The sequence below is a fragment of the Osmerus eperlanus genome, chromosome 14 (genome assembly GCF_963692335.1).
Source record: "Osmerus eperlanus chromosome 14, fOsmEpe2.1, whole genome shotgun sequence".
Lineage (NCBI taxonomy): Eukaryota > Metazoa > Chordata > Actinopteri > Osmeriformes > Osmeridae > Osmerus > Osmerus eperlanus.
The window spans coordinates 2,846,059-2,858,230 of NC_085031.1; the positions used below are offsets into that span (position 1 = coordinate 2,846,059).

Sequence of the window (12,172 nt, forward strand, 5' to 3'; positions counted from 1 at the left end):
AAATAGGTGGATAGATTTTGTGAAGAGCCACGCTCATGGAAAGCTTCGGATAAACTCCAACAGCCGCCTCTGCACTGACCATTTCACGGCGGACAGTTTTAACATGGACCAGAGACAGATGGGGTTCACCAACACACGGCTTCTCTTGCAGCGCGGAGCCGTACTGAGCATCGCCCCTCCAGCCGTTCATCCTCCGGTCGCACCTGTATGGAACGCCGACAGGGTCAAATGTACTCCCGTTTAGGAAGCGCCTGCAGCTGTTTCATAAGCGGCTGCAGCCGTAAATGTGCAGGCGAAAGTTATATGGAACATTTACATTACATTTACATTTATTCATTTAGCAGACGCTTTTATCCAAAGCGACTTCCAAGAGAGAGCTTTACAAAGTGCATAGGTCACTGATCATAACAACGAGATAGCCACAAAACATTGCAAGTAGCCAAAACATGAAGCACACATTGTGAACAACCAAAATAAGTGCCAAAGGGAAGAACCATAAGAGCATGTAGTTAAACAAGTTACAATTAAACAACATGAACTGCTATAAGTGCAAGTGTACCTGTGGAAAAAAGCAAGCAACAATAATAAAAACAATATATCACAGCGAGTACAAAAATTTTAGTCAGTTACCACTAACCACAAGAGCAACAAGTCTCTAAGCAAGAGTCATTGTGATCCTTGAGGAAACTAACATCGGGTCAAGCGAACCATTCCTAAGTACCGTTGTACTCCCGGAACAAGTGCGTCTTGAGCCTTTTCTTGAAGGTGGAGAGACAGTCAGTGTCTCTGATGGAGGTGGGGAGTTGATTCCACCACTGGGGGGCCAGACAGGAGAAGAGCTTGTGTTGGGACCGGGCGGTCTTGAGCGGTGGGACCACCAGGCGGTTGTCTGAAGAAGACCGTAGGTGACGGGTGGGGGTGTAAGGCTGCAGGAGAGACTTGATGTAGACGGGTGCAGTCCCGTTCACTGCTCGGAAGGCCAATACCAGGGTCTTGAATCTGATACGGGCCATGATAGGTAGCCAGTGGAGAGAGATGAGGAGCGGGGTAACATGGGAGCGTCTGGGTAGATTGTAGACCAGGCGGGCCGCTGCGTTCTGAATCCTCTGAAGGGGGCGGGTTGCACATGCTGGAAGACCAGCGAGCAGCGAGTTGCAATAGTCCAACTTGGAGAGGACAAGTGCTTGGACTAGCAGCTGGGTGGAGTGCTCAGACAGGTATCTCCTGATCTTCCGGATGTTGTAGAGGGTGAATCTACACGACCGGGAGACCGCAGCAATGTGGGCCGTGAGGGAGAGCTCGTCGTCCATGGTAACCCCAAGGTTCCTGGCAGAGGATGAAGGGGTCACCGTCGCAGATCCCAGGGTGATTGAGAGATCGTGGGAGATGGAGGGTTTAGCCGGGATGATGAGAAGTTCTGTTTTGGCGAGGTTCAGCTGGAGGTGGTGCTCGTTCATCCAGGCGGAGATGTCTGTGAGGCAGGCCTCAATCCTAGCTGAGATCCCCGGATCGGTCGGGGGGAACGACAGGTACAGCTGCGTGTCGTCAGCTTAGCAGTGGTAGGAGAAGCCATGGGAGGTGATGATTGGTCCAAGTGAGGTGGTGTACAGAGAGAAGAGGAGGGGTCCAAGGACGGAGCCCTGTGGGACACCAGTGGAGAGCTGGCGAGGGCCTGACAGTTTGCCTCCCCAGGAAACCTGGTAGGATCTTCCCGACAGGTAGGATGAGATCCACTGGAGTGCAGTGCCAGTGATGCCCATCTCAGAAAGTCTGGCGAGCAGGATCTGGTGGTTAACCGTATCAAACGCTGCAGAAAGGTCCAGCAGAATGATGACGGATGACCTGGAAGCCGCTCTGGCAGACTGGAGGGCAGTGGTGACTGAAAGGAGGGCAGTCTCTGTGGAGTGGCCAGTCTTGAAGCCCGATTGGTTGGGGTCAAGCAGGTTGTTCTGAGAGAGAAAGTTAGACAGTTGGTTAGATACAGCACGTTCAATTGTTTTTGAAAGGAAGGGTAACAGTGATACCGGTCTGTAGTTCTGGAGAACGGCAGGGTTAAGGGAGGGTTTGAACGCCGACAGGGTCAAATGTACTCGTAATTTAAACGCGTATTTTTGATTGGACACCGTTTAGGAAGCGCCTGCAGCTGTTTCATAAGCGGCTGCAGCCGTAAATGTGCAGGCGAAAGTTACACATGAATGTACGCGTTAGTTAACGCTTGCAGGCGTTAAATAAACGCCTGTATATTTACACGTGCAATTGCAGGCGTTAAATAAACGCCTGTATATTTACACGTGCAATTGCAGGCGTTAAATAAACGCCTTTATATTTACACGTGCAATAGGCTCTGTGCACAATCGTACTGACGAACTTCCGCTGTAGCCCAAATTCGGCAAATCAGTTTCCGGTTTACTGGAGGCGATCACCCGCTTTGCCAAAATGTCCGGCTTTAGTAGATGTCTCCAAGACCTGCCTAAAATAAGCGTCAGTGACGTCCATCGCATCGTAAATGCTTGTTCCCCTGCTCCAACAAGCAAGCGGGACAAGGGATTCAAACTTTACATATCCAGTTATCTGCACAACTATGAGGGTAAGTAATTTAATGTGGTGTTCCGGCCGGCTAGCGGCTAAGCTAGTTAGCGATGTGTTAATTTTTAGTGTAGTATAGAATCTTGTTTTTCTTTATTTTAAACGCTAACTGTCCGTTTTTATGTATTATCATTTGTATTTCTGCCCCTCTCAGTTTCTAATAAAGATCAGGACACAGGGGAAGTCGTGGTCAGGGCATTGTGCTACAGGTCCATGAGGAAAGCTGAGAAACCTCACAGTTTGAGTGTATGGTGAAGTTAGGATTGATAAATTCAAGTTCAGGTTCAGGTTCAGCCAACACTTATAAGCTTGTTACTTTAATAACCCGGCGTTCCTAAAGTTCCTGGGGATTTAGCTAAGGTCATTTACGTTTATTATAACTCTCAAATATAATGATCTTCATTAGGCAGGTAAGTTTACCTAGCTGATCCCCTCCGGGTTAAATGTGTTCTTATTCAAGTTTTCCCTAACTGTCATTCATTTAAGATGCAATCTTGTGTTTAAGGTATTAGGCTATCATGTTTCAAAGAAAAACGATTATGGATGTTGATTTAATGCAGTTGGCATATTATACAACATACTCTAATCCAACATATAGAAATACATGACATTTGATCTGTGATTCTAGAATATTAGATATAGAAAATATTGTAAAAACAAGATTGTGTCCTAAAAGAATGGTTAAACAGTGACCAAGCTAAGATAAATAAGTATTTACTATGACATTTTAATTATGCAGGTGGTACTGAAAGATTCCAGTCCTGTGGAGCTGCTTCATCACAGCTGCACATGTGTTGCTGGAGCAGCTTTATGCAACCACTGTGTCGCTTTGCTGTTCCAGTCAGCACATTACTCTCAGCTGAAGGTGCCAGTGGTCCCTCCTGTGCTAAGCTGTACTGAAGGAGAACAGCAGTGGCACAAGCCCAGAACTTTGGTAAGTTTGCACTGTAATTACAGAGCTGTTGGATATATTTTCTAACTATATTAAACTTCTAACTGTATTGTGCTTAACTTGATAGGGTGTAAAGCCAGGCCCTGTGGATAAGATGGCTGTGCTTTCTGCTAAACCAAAGTGTAGAGCAAAGATGGTGTAAGGTAAAACCTGAATATTGTCGATGTATTCCAATATGTTGCCTATTTGAATTAAAATACCTGTGTGGATATGCCACTTTCCACTCATGAAAGTGTTATGTTCCACACAGGAGCACACTCTACAAAGGCCTCAGTGGGGAATTGCCTGATCTTACTGTTCTTCGGGTTAGTAGGGATTTCATATCAAACAATATACTAGTATTTCATGATTTTCTTTTTCCTCTCCTTTTGATTAAATGTACTATGACCCATCAATTATACAAACAAGTATTCTGCTTTTGAAGAAATAATTGATTGAACTGAAACAAAATAAATGTTTACACAAGGGTTCTTTATTATGAACTTATTTGTAATGGTGTCTGGCGTTGTGCATGATGCGCAACATATTGTGGCCATGAAAATGTATGGTATAATCATTTAGTTTGATATTGCTAATCATTATATTATTACATCCCTAGGTGACAGAGGCGTATAAAGATTTTTCTACAGCGGAGGCGCCGATGATCTGCAGCATGAGCATTAGCTGTGAAATTCCCCTGGTTGACTCTGCCCTTGGCAAGGTTCAAGCCGGAAGTCCATTGTCCTACCAACAACCAGCAACAGCAAAGAGAGATCTGTCCTTCCATGCTGCCCCACCACGTCCATCTATGCCTCTTCAGAATTACTGCCTACAGCCATCAAGTTGCATGTTTGTCTGTACTGAACCACAACAGCTACACCATAGGAGTCTGGAGGTCACCTGGGACATGGTGCACAAATTTGAATGTGCTACCAGAGCACAAAGTTCATGTACTGAATGGCATCAGCTAAGGAGGCATAGATTGACGGAGTCACGTTTCAGGGAGATCTGCCTGGTTGGAGAGAACTCTGAAGAAGGTCTGGCTAACCGGATACTGCAAGGGACACGGCAGCTATGAAGAGGGGGCTCGAATTAGAGGCAGATGCTATTTGGGAATATTGCCAAATGAAAAGGGTCAACCACTACCCCTGTGGATTGGTAATTCATCCTGACGCTCCTTGGCTGGGGGCGTCTCCAGACGGGTTAATCTTTGACCCTTCAGAGCCATGTCAGTTTGGGCTGATTGAGATGAAGTGCCCAAATGTTAAAAGCTATGTGGACTGCCCGTATCTCAAAATGAAGTCAGGCAAATTGGAGCTAAAAGAAAAGCATGCTTACTACTGGCAAGTACAGGGGCAGATGCTAATAACGGGAATGAGTTGGTGTGATTTTGTAGTCTCGGCTGAGGAAGATGTACTCATCCAAAGAATTTACAGAGACAATGATGTTTTGGATATAATCAGAGAGAAAGTAGACAGGTTTTATTTTTATGTCTACTTGCAGAAATGTGTAATGCTTCAGGATTGAGATAAAATAAGATCTGTTCTTTAATTTTCACTTTTAATGGTACGTTTTATGATTGAGATTATTTTATGTGAATGTTTGTGCATCTTTAACTTTCAATGGCAGATGTTTTCCATGATTAACCTTGCCTTCCCAAAAAGTAAACACAATAAAATGTGTGTGTGCCGTGAGCACGCCAAGAAATATTTATTATCTTGATATTAAAGGCAATAAAAATGATTTAATTTCATGAATTCTTTATGTTTAACAGAACAATAGTTATCATATTCCTCAGAAAAAGATTAAGCTACAATATCAAACTTCATATCTCCATTTCTTGACAAGAGGTCCATTTTGGTAATTTGAGAGGAGACAAGCGACAGTGAAGAGTTGGTTTATGCTCCCTGCAATGGAGAGAGGGATGGTGGTATCAAAGAGTTTATTTTCTTTAACTCTTCTGATCATCCTCTCGACATGCACCCTCAAACGGGCGATGGACTGCGTCTTCAGAACATCCACCTCTGGCATTTGGGCCCTCTTGGAGAGGAAGGCAGGACGATGAACAGTCCCAGGTACAAGGTCATCCACCAAGAATCCCTTGTCAACCATGATGGCCATGTCAGGCATTAAGAGTGGTGCAATCCCTGACTGACGAAACACCTCCTTGTCACTCATGGAACCCTCAAAGAGTGCTGAAACAAAACTCAGGGCTCCGTGAGGGGACATGCCCACCATGGCCTTAAAGGTGCAGTGGGACTTGTAGGTCGAGAAAACTTCGCTCTGAAGGAGCATGGATGACGGTGTTTGACACCGTAGCTCTGTACAGTCGAGGACCACCTGTGTGTCACTGTAGCTGCCATCAAAGTCGCGTGGAAGATGGGCCTTCACAGTTGCGGGAGACATCCATATACAGACTGAGCCCAGTAAGCTGTAGAGGAAGTTGGCCCAGGTCACGATGATTCGGCTGACGGTTGCTCGGTGGATGTTAAATCTATGACCCAACTCCCTCTGGGTACAGCCAGTGGACAGGTATGTCAGGAAGAGGAAGAGCTCATCTATTGGCAGCAGTTTCTGTGGGGAGAAGTGTTTAATGAGTGTTAGTTCAAAACCACCCTTTTAATGCTTAGGGATCTGTGTCTGTGTGTTTTTTGGGGCGATGGGTACTTACAGTTGGTCTGGTTAAAGGGCTTGCAGTTGTTGTGCTAGTGGCGTAGGTTTTCTTTGCTCTGGTGACCCTAATTATTTTGGCTGTTGCTGCCTCAATCAGGTTCCAAAACGCCATCAGATGCTCGTATGAGGGGAATCTAAAATACAGTATTACAATTGAAATCAGTTGTCTTGTCATACAAGCTTAAGAATAACATTAAATATCCCATGACATGCTGTTTTTGTATGCTTTTATATAGGCCCTAATGGTCCCCTAATATCTGAAGTCTCTTTCCCGAAATTCAGCCTTGGAACTCATTAATGTTAAATAACCTCCTAAAGTGAACATGTCATGAGACCTTTTAAGAAAAAAAGAGGAAATAATCAAGTTAAGAGAAGATGTTGATCTAATAACTAGCTTACCTGGTGTAAAATCTGATGTCTTCAGGAGACGAAGCAAACCGTTTCAGTCCAAAGTTGGAAAGATGATACGTTTGGACCTGCTCTCTCAGCGCCTCGAGTTCCCTCAACATATCTCCATACTGCTCCCTGTCCACACATACGGTACCGCTGGCCCCATAGTCGTGGTCCACGACCATCGGGACCATGGCGGGTTGCTCGCTGTCCTCCTCTGGCTCCGCCGGGTCAGGTTCCGGATTTGGTGGTCGAGATCGGCGCTCCCAAACACCGGCCCTTGACTTACTGGTGTATTTGTTCCACTCAAATAAAGAAGGAACAGAGCCTGCTGCCAAAACCCGTCTACCCTTAGCAGTAGTGACGATTTCATGGCCTTCGAAATGTCGACTGCAAACCTTGGTGTGTTGGGTCACCGAATATTCCACCCTCCTTATTTTGTGCAGCCACCGCGCACGAAGGCAGGTGTCCTTCGGGAAGCAGTGGAAGCTCAAATGGTTGTTATAACGGCCTGAAGCCGAGCAAAGTGGCACACAACAGTGTTCCTTAGACCCACGCACAGTACCTTGGAACTTAAATGTATCACGTACATTATATTTCTTTTTACTTTCTTTTTTCCGTACAACCGCACCACTCATCTTGTTGTTCGTTCACTAATGCGGATGAGGACAGGAAGTGAACCGGAAACTGATTTGCCGAATTTGGGATACGGCGGAAGTTCGTCAGTACGATTGTGCACAGAGCCTAATGCAAATCACTGCCCACAATTTCCCTAGGTCCTCCTGCAGTTATCTGGGCTAGTGTGATTTGATTCTTCCCTGTATTTTCAAGTACCAGCTCCTCCCCACTGTTGAAGCGGAAGATTCCAAAACAAGTTTAGCCCAGCACACAGAAGTTTGAAGGATGAGAAGATGGCAAGAAGGAACTTCCTAAGACAGTGTAAGCAGACACTAAATGACTGCACTCAGCTTTTGCTGTCGGATAACCCTGGACACGACGACCTTCAGTCCATGTTGACAAAGGTACAGTTTTTTCGAAATCATTATTTGTGACTTAATCGTAATCTTCACCGGCTAGCTAGGCTAACAGGGGTTTAACTTGGTCACTCGCTGTTCGGATAGCTTTTGTTTGTTTGTTTTTTAGCAATGGATTGCTACTGTGATACTTCTGCATTGCTAGCTAGCCAGTCACTGACTAGTCTAGACTGTTGGATAAAGACTAGCTATTTGCGTTTCGTTTTTATCCGTGAAAGCTGCCATGTTAAGGCTGGACAGTCCATATCCAACTGTCTGTCCCCTAGTTATGTAGCTAGCTAAACGAGTTAGCCTCAACCCCCAACCATCTGCTATCCTCAGTAGTCAGTACAGTAGGCTCCAGTGCTGCACATTCTTGAGATTCATTTTTTGTTGTTACCTAAAGTCGATTAGTCTAGCTAGCTGGTATTTTGAGGCAAAACCACTGCTGAAGGCAAGCAAGCTCAACCTTCAACCTAGGCGACTATTTGTTCACGTTCTTATGAGATATGGTCGATAAATTATTACTGGTTTAGATACAACAACAAAAAATACTAGCCTTGTCTACTTTAACACCATTGTCTTCTTTCAGGCTGGAAACAATGCAGCGAAGCCTAGAGTGGGCAAAGGGGTACGCTCTTAAATGTTGCTTCAGCAGACGGCCTGATAGCTGAAGTGTCCGAGCTCATGCAGGAGAGTCGCACCCATGATCGGCATGCACAACCAGGTGGGAACCATTTCAGTGGGGGTGGGTGCTCACAGCTCAGATAGTCCTTTGAGTTGTTTCACACATCGTTCACTTGCTGCCCATTGCATTTTCCCTTGTGCAGTATTTTTTACTGCCCTTGTTCAGTATTTGTTGTTAAATTGCAGTGGTATTTAACAGTGCATGCCTAGAGCTTGTGCAAGTTACAGTCTCTTAAATGTTGTAAGCAAAGCATTGTATTATTGTTGCAGCCAGTTCCGGTTACCAGGCTCCATTGACTTGGAGTGGAGCTAGAGGTGTCAGTTGGCTGAGCGGTGAGGGAATCGGGCTAGTAATCCAAAGGTTGCCAGTTCGATTCCCGGTCATGCCAACTGACGTTGTGTCCTTGGGCAAGGCACTTCACCCTACTTGCCTCGGGGGAATGTCCCCGTACTTACTGTAAGTCGCTCTGGATAAGAGCATCTGCTAAATGACTAAATGTAATGTAGAGGTGCTCCTCATTATCACATCACCGGAGAGCAACTGAGGGGTCTGATGATAGATGGCAGATATTCTTCACATGTTCCATTCTACACTCAAACCACATCTAAGGTCAGTTGTGCTTGGGGTTGAATGCTATGAAATGCAAAGCTTTTAAATGCATGGTTTCCACAATTTTGGCATGAATGGGTTGTCAATAATCAAGTACTCTAGTGATACATTGTCTCATCTGGGCATTGTCAATCTTTCTGTCTTGTCAGGCACTTTGCAATAACTTGAAGGCAGCTGCCTTCCCATCAATGTTGCAGAGGCTGCACAGAAGGTACAGTGTTGCTGCTCTGAATTCTTTATAACACATCGATGGAAACTACAGACTGAAGGTAGATGCTTGCTCACTCACTCACTCACTCACTTTCTTGGTATATCTTGGTTATTGAAACTGTAGGTTGTAACATCTCAAATGCTATCAGGTAGCTCACTTGTTTATCAATTAGAGCAAGAACTGACATGGATATGTGGATAAGAATAGTTTTATGATGTTGCTGCTACTTTGGTTATTGATACAGTAGTAGCACCTTGAAATATACATGCTTATATTGACAGTCCAATGTTATGTTTTTTCTAATGAAAATCTGCAGAGGGGACTGGTGCCTCTCAGTCCTTAAACCATGGTGGTTCCACTGGTTGCAGAAGTCTGCCATGTCTCTGTTGATTCAAGGCAGATACACATAGTGTCTATCCTCCACCTGAAATCACAAAAAACATAACATTGGACTGTCAATATAAGCATGTATATTTCAAGGTGCTACTACTGTATCAATAACCAAAGTAGCAGCAACATCATAAAACTATTCTTATCCACATATCCATGTCAGGTCTTGCTCTAATTGATAAACAAGTGAGCTACCTGATAGCATTTGAGATGTTACAACCTACAGTTTCAATAACCAAGATATACCAAGAAAGTGAGTGAGTGAGTGAGTGAGCGAGCATCTACCTTCAGTCTGTAGTTTCCATCGATGTGTTATAAAGAATTCAGAGCAGCAACACTGTACCTTCTGTGCAGCCTCTGATGGGAAGGCAGCTGCCCTCAGGTTAATGCAAAAGTGCCTGACAAGACAGAAAGATTGACAATGCCCAGATGAGACAATGTATCACTAGAGTACTTGATTATTGACAACCCATTCATGCCAAAATTGTGTAAACCATGCATTTAAAAGCTTTGCATTTCATAGCATTCAACCCCAAGCACAACTGACCTTAGATGTGGTTTGAGTGTAGAATGGAACACGTGAAGAATATCTGCCATCTATCATCAGACCCCTCAGTTGCTCTCCGGTGATGTGATAATGAGGAGCACCTCTAGCTCCACTCCAAGTCAATGGAGCCTGGTAACCGGAACTGGCTGCAACAATAATACAATGCTGTGCTTACAACATTTAAGAGACTGTAACTTGCACACGCCCCAGGCATGCACTGTTAAATACCACTGCAATTTAACAACAAATACTGAACAAGGGCAGTAAAAAATACTGAACAAGGGAAAATGCAATGGGCAGCAAGAGAACGATGTGTGAAACAACTCAAAGGACTATCTGTGCTGTGAGCACCCACCCCCACTGAAATGGTTCCCACCTGGTTGTGCATGCCGACCATGGGTGCGACTTTCCTGCATGAGCTCGGACACTTCAGCTATCAGGCCGTCTGCTGAAGCAACATTTAAGAGCGTACCCCTTTGCCCACTCTAGGCTTCGCTGCATTGTTTCCAGCCTGAAAGAAGACAATGGTGTTAAAGTAGACAAGGCTAGAGTTTTTGTTGTTGTATCTAAACCAGTAATAACTTATCGACCATATGTATCTCATAAGAAAGTGAACAAATAGTCGAATACATCGCCTAGGTTGAAGGTTGAGCTTGCTTGCCTTTAGCAGTGGTCTTGCCTCAAAATACCAGCTAACTAGACTAATCGACTTTAGGTAACAACAAAAAATGAATCTCAAGAATGTGCAGCACTGGAGCCTACTGTAACTGATTACTGAGGATAGCATATGGTTGGGGGTTGAGGCTAACTCGTTTAGCTAGCTACATAACTAGGGGACAGATAGTTGGATATGGACTGTCCAGCCTTAACATGGCAGCTTTCACGGATAAAAACGAAACGCAAATAGCTAGTCTTTATCCAACAGTCTAGACTAGTCAGTGACTGGCTAGCTAGCAATGCAGAAGTATCACAGTAGCAATCCATTGCTAAAAAACAAACAAACAAAAGCTATCCGCACAGCCAATGACCAAGTTAAACCCCTGTTAGCATAGCTAGCCGGTGAAGATTACGATTCATGTCACAAATAATGATTTCGAAAAAACTGTACCTTGTCAACGTGGACTGAAGGTCGTCGTGTCCAGTGTTATCCGATAACAAAAGCCGAGTGCAGTCATTAAGAGTCTGCTTACAGTGTCGTAGGAAGTTTCTTCTTGCCATCTTCCTTCAAACTTCTGACTGTGCTGGACTAAACTTGTTTCGAAATCTTCCGCTTCTACAGTGGGGAGGAGCTGGTACTTGAAAATACAGGGAAGAATCCAATCACACTAGCCCAGCTAACTGCAGGAGGAGCTAGGGAAATTGTGGGCAGTGATTTGCATGTGGCGTTTATTTAACGCCTGCAATTGCACTTGTAAATATACAGGCGTTTATTTAACGCCTGCAATTGCACGTGTAAATATAAAGGCGTTTATTTAACGCCTGCAATTGCACGTGTAAATATACAGGCGTTTATTTAACGCCTGAAAGCGTTAACTAACGCGTACATTCATGTGTAACTTTCGCCTGCACATTTACGGCTGCAGCCGCTTATGAAACAGCTGCAGGCGCTTCCTAAACGGGTTTCCGATCAAAAACACGCGTTTAAATTACGAGTACATTGGACCCTGTCGGCGTTCCATACACCTGGACCATCCACCGCCGCCAGCAGTTCATCACTCAGTTCTGTGTGCTTGTTATAATTATACTAGATAACTTTTCCAGAGGTATCTCTGCTATGAGTTAGTGCAAACTGCTAAATTGATATTAGGCTACTCGGTGTAGAATGATGGTGTTTTGGTGAAATGGTAGCTAATGTGTTAGAAGTAGCCTAGTTGGAGAGCTCACTGTCTGCTGTCTCTGGTGTCCATTTTTACTGTTACAGCTCAGGGGAACATTTCATTTATATGCATCTGTATGTTTCTCTCATTGAACAAATAAATTCTAATTCTATACGGTTTTGTTCGGCTTGACATACTGTCCATTATTTGGGTCGGAGGTAGGCACTAGGCAGCGAGGGGCGGCGCTTCAGCTCCTTCAGGCGACACGCCCCCCTATCCTACTCCCCTTTTAACTTTTACATGTATGCAACTAGTAT

At 44.6% G+C, this 12,172-nt stretch overlaps 1 long non-coding RNA gene across 2 annotated transcripts; it reads right to left on the reverse strand.

Moving 5' to 3' along the window:
- Positions 1-9,770: 9,770 nt before the first annotated feature.
- Positions 9,771-11,489, reverse strand: LOC134033793 (uncharacterized). Of its 2 annotated transcripts, none has more exons than XR_009932165.1 (3): positions 11,147-11,489; positions 10,415-10,549; positions 9,771-10,184 (listed from the first exon to the last, which is right to left on the reverse strand). It is a non-coding gene; the product is annotated as an uncharacterized LOC134033793 (long non-coding RNA). The 2 variants fall into 2 exon arrangements; XR_009932166.1 differs by having other exon boundaries at positions 10,394-10,549.
- Between the last annotated feature and the right edge of the window lie 683 nt (positions 11,490-12,172).